Raw genomic sequence first — 7,068 nt, forward strand, 5'->3', positions numbered from 1 at the left:
TGCTTTACTTTTGTTGTTCTCATATATAAAAAAATAAGTTCCAGCGGGCCACCTGGGTGGCTCAGTCGGTTGACTGTCCGACTTCGGCTCAGGTCATGATCTCACAGTTTGTGAGTTCAAGCCCTGCGTCGGGCTTTGTGCTGACAGCGCAGAGCCTGGAGCCCACTTCAAGTTCTGTGTCTATCTGTCTCTCTGCCTCTCCCTTTCATGCCTTCTGTCTCTCTCTCTTTCAAAAATAAACATTTAAAGAAACTTTAAATAAGTTCCAGCAAGTTTAATGTTTTAAAACATATCGTGTTGCTAATCTTATTACCAGAGAGTATAAATTAGATTTTATGTTGATGTTTCACAATCAGAGAATCAAGTGAAGGACACCAAGAAGAGCTAGTTCCACTTCGTCCACTCTGGTCTTCCTCATTCAATACAAAGAAGAATGTTTTCATGACTTCAAGATATTTCTCCTGTATCAGATTAAGAATTAAATCAACTTGTATTTGTAGAACACTTTATTGTATAGAAAGCACTTAGTGTTGTATAGAAAGCACTTAGTGTCTTGAATCATGTAGATGTTGAATGAATATTTATTGACTATGACCTGTGTGGAATCGTGTTTCCTTTATCTCATTGAATCTTCATGTCAACTTCATGAAGTAGGGATGTATATGTCCACTTTACAAATGAGCTTATATATGTCAGAGCTGAGATTTTAATTCAACTTACCCTATTCAAGTTTTCTTTCTGTCTAGTAACATTCAGAGATGCAAATTTCATAAGAACTATTTTGTGTAAATCACATCTTACCTTAAAATATTTATAGTATAGAGTTGTTGAGATTGTTTATTATCCGTTTCAGTCAGAGAGCCATGACACTGCACACATGATACATTCTAATAGGTGTTGAAGGAGGCTTAATAAAAGAACAGTGTACAAGAGTGTAAACAGGATGAAAAGAAGCCAACAGGTTCTAGGGTCTAGGGAGCTAGCCACAGTGGGTGGAGAGATATTGCCATCTCTTGCCTGAAGGGCAAAAGAGAAAAGATGGTGATTCCACTCTTTCAGCCACCATAATAAGCCAAGCGATGAGAAAAAAGTGGGGAATCCATCTAATTTCCCCTTGGGGAGCAGGATTGGGATCTGCCTTCAGTGCCTACTTAGTTAAAAAAAAAATTGAATTGGAGAAGTACAGCAGTACGGGGACTCTACTGGAGCAGTCTATACTTCTCAGATACAAACTCCTAGGAGGGTATCCATGCTCGAGTTGTCTTACTAATATTATGACCAGGAGGACCACAGCAACAAGAGAATATGAGAGGCACCCTTGAGTAGAACTCTTTAAAAACTGCGTCTACCTGCGTAGAACTCTTTAAAAACTCATACTTGCATTCCATGTAAGAGAGCCAGCCTTCTGGAATGCAGGTATGAACATTTGGCCTTTCTCATATTTCTCTTCCCAGGCTCCAATGTAGGAGGAGAAAAGAAACCCAGAAAGGGATAGGACAGAATTAGAAAGGGAGAAGAAATGAAAGAACAGGACCCACAATGCAGTTTCCTTAGACTACTAAGCACAAAACATAAAGAGAGGAACTGGGTTAATTTGGCATGTTGCTGAACTTATGTCATTCCAGAATGGAGCTGATTTTTTAATATCTTGGAATGGATGAAAAGTTACGAAAACAACCTGAGATAATTTTAAGAGGACTAGAAAGAGTGATTTAACAGAGCATGGTTGAAAATAGCAATTGGAGAAAAAATATAATCATTTTATGCTTATACTTCACCAGGATAAAATTGTTTAATAAACCAGTTGACTCTGTAAGCAGTGACCACCATGAAATATCTATTTGACAGTGGTACTGCAAAGAGTTAAGTGCAAATAACGTTCAGCCTTGTTAGCTTTACATTACCAATAAGCTTGGGTAAGAAAATTGACCATAAATCTTCAGGTTAGTAGGAAGTCATGTTTCACCATGTATTACAAAAATTTATTTAAACATGATCTACTGTTTGTCATCAAATGCATATAGACTCCTATTAAAACAAACAAACAAAAACAAAAAACAAGGTTCATTTCTGTTTCACTTCCTCTGTGAATGACAAAGTCACAGAGCCAGGAGCCTAATTGTCAACTTCAACTTCCGACTTATTTTCATGTCCTTCTCCTATGTATTTTGAGTGAGCATAGAAATGAGCTTTTTTTTTCTGTTTTCCACAGGATTAAATTCTTTACTGTTTTCCACTTCCAGCCCTTTGAAAACCAAGCAAAGCAACAGAAACATATCCAGAAGCCTTGGTAACAAGTTACTAAGAACAATCCAACCCTTTTAAAATGATTCATCCCCCTAACGTAGTCAATTCTTCCAGCTGGAAGTTGAGTTGAACTGCTTATCTTCAGCCATCTGAGGATTAGAATTACCTGATTTTTTTGAACCATACAGCTTTCAGCAGCAAAATTCTAAGAATCAAGTCACTATTTATTTATTTAGAATCACTATTTATCTCCCCATATTAAGATTAGTATTAATCTCCTTGAAAACATTAATAATACAACATCCACCCTCAAATTTTTCAATGAAATATCAAAAAGGTTCTTAAAAAAAAAAAGAAAAAAAAATTTTCCCCTCCTCTGCCCCTAAATGAATGAATTTTCCCCTGAGCTTTCACGTGTCCAACTTTTTGGTTTCCTTGACTACAGTTGACCCAGTTGGTCACTGTTTCCCTGAAATCTTCCTTCTCCTCTGAAAACATGATATTCTCTTTCCTCAGCTATAGTTTCACTGTTTCCCATCTCCTCCTCTCTTCTTGACCCACCTGTGAGGTCAAAGCTTACTTTAATATTTTGTTCTCCTCTTTGTATGGATTATCTATATTACCATTCTTGCAGTTTTCAGCTATCACACTCATGTTGGTAATTCCTGAAGTTTACAATTTATGTCTTAACATTTCATCCTTTCCCATCATCTATGTCAGAGGGCATGTCTTAGGGAGTCTGTGACCTCTGAAATGTAAATAAGCCTTAAACCCAGCCAACTGACCCTACTCCTTTAACTGGCACCCTGAATCTGCCCTTAGTCAATGCTGTCCTGCCCCCACCTCTCCTACATTTATAGCTTCCTTTTCCTTACCTTAGAAACCTCTCAAGAGCAGACCTTCATCTTACTAGTATATGCTAAGCCTCTAGCTTCTGAACCTGTCATTCTATGCTGCACACAGCTGCCAGCATTATGTCTTTCAAACACTTCTCTTATCATGCTAGTCTCTTAGAATCTCTTGTCTATGACATCTAAATTCTTGAGTCTGGCATCTAAGGCCCTTCATCACTGGAATCCACAATTCTCATATTTTCTAGCCAAATACCTCATTACTCCTCAACATACCATTGCTTTAGCTTCATTAAGTAAACTCTCACTTCCCATATATATCTTAATCATCCCCTTTGTGTTTTTTTCACAACCTCAAATTCCCTCTTTTGTCCTTTTTACTGGCCCATGCTTATTACTTGCCATACTTACTATCTTTGGCCATATAATTACTGAAGCATTGTCATTCCTGAGACTATAAAATTTCCTCTACTTCTCATCTAGTCTATTGTTTTTTTAATTTTCCTGGCGGGTCTCATGCTTAGCACTTCCTATATGTTGCTGACAATCACAATCTCATATCATTACATAAATAAATTGTCAACCTGAATATAAACAAACTATGTATAATTTCAGATGAGAGGACTAACCCTTAAAATGCCTCATTTATCCATGAAATCAACAAACATTTATTTAGTATCTACTCATGGCAGCAACTATACCAGCAGCTAGGAATAAAAAGATATATTTTAAAAAAACTCAAATAAAAATGTGCTCAATAGTTTGAAAAGCTCCTCTTAAAAATTATTTTCCCATCCATTAGCAAGCACTAGTCATTTTTAGAGTTTAATTATCATTGGGTCATTTAAAAATATATGCACTTTATTTCTAGAAAGCATTTATATAATAGCTAAAATAATTCCTTCATTCAACAAATATTTATTGAGTATCTACCACATGTGGAATGCATCAATGAGTTAGTTCCTTAATGAGGGGGATTTTTTTTATCTTATTCTATCCTTTGTCAGAGGAAATACATTTTACATTTTAAAATATACTGACAAAATACATAAGAATGTAGAATACTTGCTTTTAGGAGCATTAAAAATTACTCTCCATATTTAATAATATCACGCTAAATGAAAACTCCAAACAACATCCTTATAATTACATCAATGATCTAAATATCAACTATTCTACCTTCAAAGGCAGACCAAAACTTTACCCACTCTTCATTGTAAAATTCTCTAGGAACATGCAAGTATGCTTTTCTTAACTTCTGAAAGAAAAAGATATTTTAAGCCAAAAACAGGAATGCCATATTTATCTTATACAGTTGAACTGTTTACATAATTAAACCAATTACGATTCCAACTAATTGTTATGGAAAGAAATCCTTTGGGTACTAAAATATGTTCTTAAAATAAAATTATCACAATTCCTCAGTGAATGCAAACTAATTTGTATTTTGTACATATTAATTACCCTGTTAAATTTCTAGACTCTTTCCTTTATACTTTTTTAGTACAGGTCTGTTGGTTTCCCTTACATTATTCCCTTTATCAGCTCTGCTATGTAGTCATCCAGGAGTTCATAAACCTATGAACTCCACATTGACCCCAAAGGTTTCCATCATACATCCAAGTGTCAATGACCTGGATGTGTCCAGCTGCTGCCTGTTAGTGTGGTGTCTCATTTTTCTTACATAATATACATGATGAACAGGTTCTTTTTTTATCTCTTAATAGCTATGTATTAGAAAACTAAATAACAGCATTTGTGCAATCAAAACTGTTAGAAAGCAGTCTCGTACGGAAAACCTCTTCTCTGTTCCTGACCTTGTCTCTGAGATGGGTCTTTCTAAGGCTATCACTCTGACATGAGTAGCAAACACTACAGTTGTTCCATAAACTATCTGTTTACAGGATATGTATTTCTAAAGTGTCAAGAAAGAATCCAGCTACCTGTCTGACATTGTGAACAAACCACAAAATAAGGGCAATCCAGATTTTGTTTGGCCTGAAGCTTATACAATATTGGGAGAACTTCCACAAAGAAATACAGAAGTGCAAAGACAACATTAGGTACAAAAGTGGACATTTCACTCTGTCATCTCTGCACTGGGAGCAGCTCTCCTGCCACAGCCCCTCATCCTCTGAAAATGTCTGCCTGCCCAAAGTTAGTCTCTGCCCTTTCTTGGTCAGGAGCACCTCTCAGCTGCTGAGCCAGTCACTGTCTGCAGTGTCGCTAAAACCACTGGAGACACTGACAGATGGAGCCTTGGCAGCTTGGCAGTCCCACACCCCCGACCTCACGTATTCCCAGCCGCAGCTTCTGAACCAGCGCCATTTCAAGGGACAGGACACAGCAGCCAAGTGCACTGGGGCTGGGGCTGCCACGGTAGGGGTGGCTGGCTCCAGGGCTGGAACTGGGACTGTGTTTGGGAGCCTCATCATTGGTTATGCCAGGAACCCCTCTCTGAAGCAACAGCTCTTCTCCCACGTCATCTGGGCTTTGCCCTCCCGGAGGCCACGGGACTCTTTTGCATGATGGTGGCCTTTCTCATCCTCTTCTCCATGTGACAGAGCTGTCTCCACTTCCCATAGGTCTTTTTCCAGTGTCTCCTCTGCCCTGTTTGCTCCTTTTCCTATATCTCCCCAGGCAGTCTGGGGAACGTGGCTGGCTCAGGGTTTGACAGAGGGAAGACAAATAAATACTGTATCAATAATAAAAGAGAGTAAGCATTTAGTTAGAATGAGAAAATAAACCACCAAAAATTAATGCAGATCCAGGTCCTTTTCTTGTGAGAGCTCTTGGGCCATCTACCAGAGGTATCGACAGAGAAATGCTTCTTGATGGCAACCTGGCTTCTCCTCTCTACCTGAGACTCACAAAAACTCTCAGAAACTCTCAGCACACACCAGGTGAGGCACCCTGAAGTTTCGATTCATAAGCTACACAGTAAATTTGCTTCTGAATAGTTGAAACAAGCAAATGACCAAACAAAACCTTAATACTCTTTTAGATGGTTCCTTGGATCCTAGTCTCAGCCTTCTACTAAGCTTCTGGCCTTTTCTGGGTCTCCTATGATATGATCGTCATCTTTATTAAACAAGCCTATTTTTATGCTACAGAACATGGTATCCAGGGACCGCTAGATTCACATCTCGACAAAGCTGTGACCACTCTCCGTCATCCCTCATTGCGCAGAGGAGATCAGCATGGTTAACTGTGCAGCCTTCATTTTTGCTCCCCCAGATTCTGTCTGTGTTTTCCAGACAAACATCCAAACATTTAAACTCTTTGTTTGCCTTGTTTATTCTCTTGAGTTTCTCCATGTCCACCATCAGCATGACATTCAGGGCCACATACCCTCAGGACTAGGCAAACTAAGGGTACTAAGTTCTTAGACAGGTCTTCCAGTTTCCTGGAGCACCTGTAACACAGCGGCTAAGCCAGGACATTTGCTGAACCCAAAGAGAAACATTTCCAAAAGATATTTCACATAATGAAACAAAATAAAGCGAAATTTCCCTACATACTCTAGAGATCTATGGTGCAGTTTATAAAATAGCCCAGTTTCTCACACACACACAAATCTATATTGCCCTTTTCTTGCATCTACAGATTTACAAAATGGCTTATACTGAAAGTATATTTTCTGGTTATAAATAGCATATTTAAGCACACTATGCACTGGGAGATCTTGAGCCCTTAGTGAGCTACAATAGTAATGCTAGGCTGCTATGGGGATTATCTCATAAGGATAACGATAATAAATTTTGCTTTGATATTTCAGATCAGGCTTTTAGGAACACTAGCTGGGGCAGAGCCTTGGACTGGGAGTTTGGCCCCTACAGGTCTATTTCTAGTTTCTGGGAAAAAAAATGTCTTTGGCAGTTCACTTTAGACAACTCTATTTAAGCTCATTAAGAAGCTACTGGACATTTTTGTTATGGTTCATTTAAACGTTGTTGAGCTGCTTTTCCAC

General features: G+C 38.3%; 1 pseudogene; it reads left to right on the forward strand.

The window, feature by feature from the left end:
- Positions 1-5,238: 5,238 nt before the first annotated feature.
- On the forward strand, positions 5,239-5,659 carry LOC124524483 (ATP synthase F(0) complex subunit C2, mitochondrial-like; annotated as a pseudogene).
- The last annotated feature ends 1,409 nt before the right edge of the window (positions 5,660-7,068 follow it).

Source organism: Lynx rufus, unplaced genomic scaffold (assembly GCF_022079265.1).
Source record: "Lynx rufus isolate CCGP_SWC_20201006 ecotype Redwood Valley unplaced genomic scaffold, mLynRuf1.p SCAF_4, whole genome shotgun sequence".
Classification (NCBI taxonomy): Eukaryota; Metazoa; Chordata; class Mammalia; order Carnivora; family Felidae; genus Lynx; species Lynx rufus.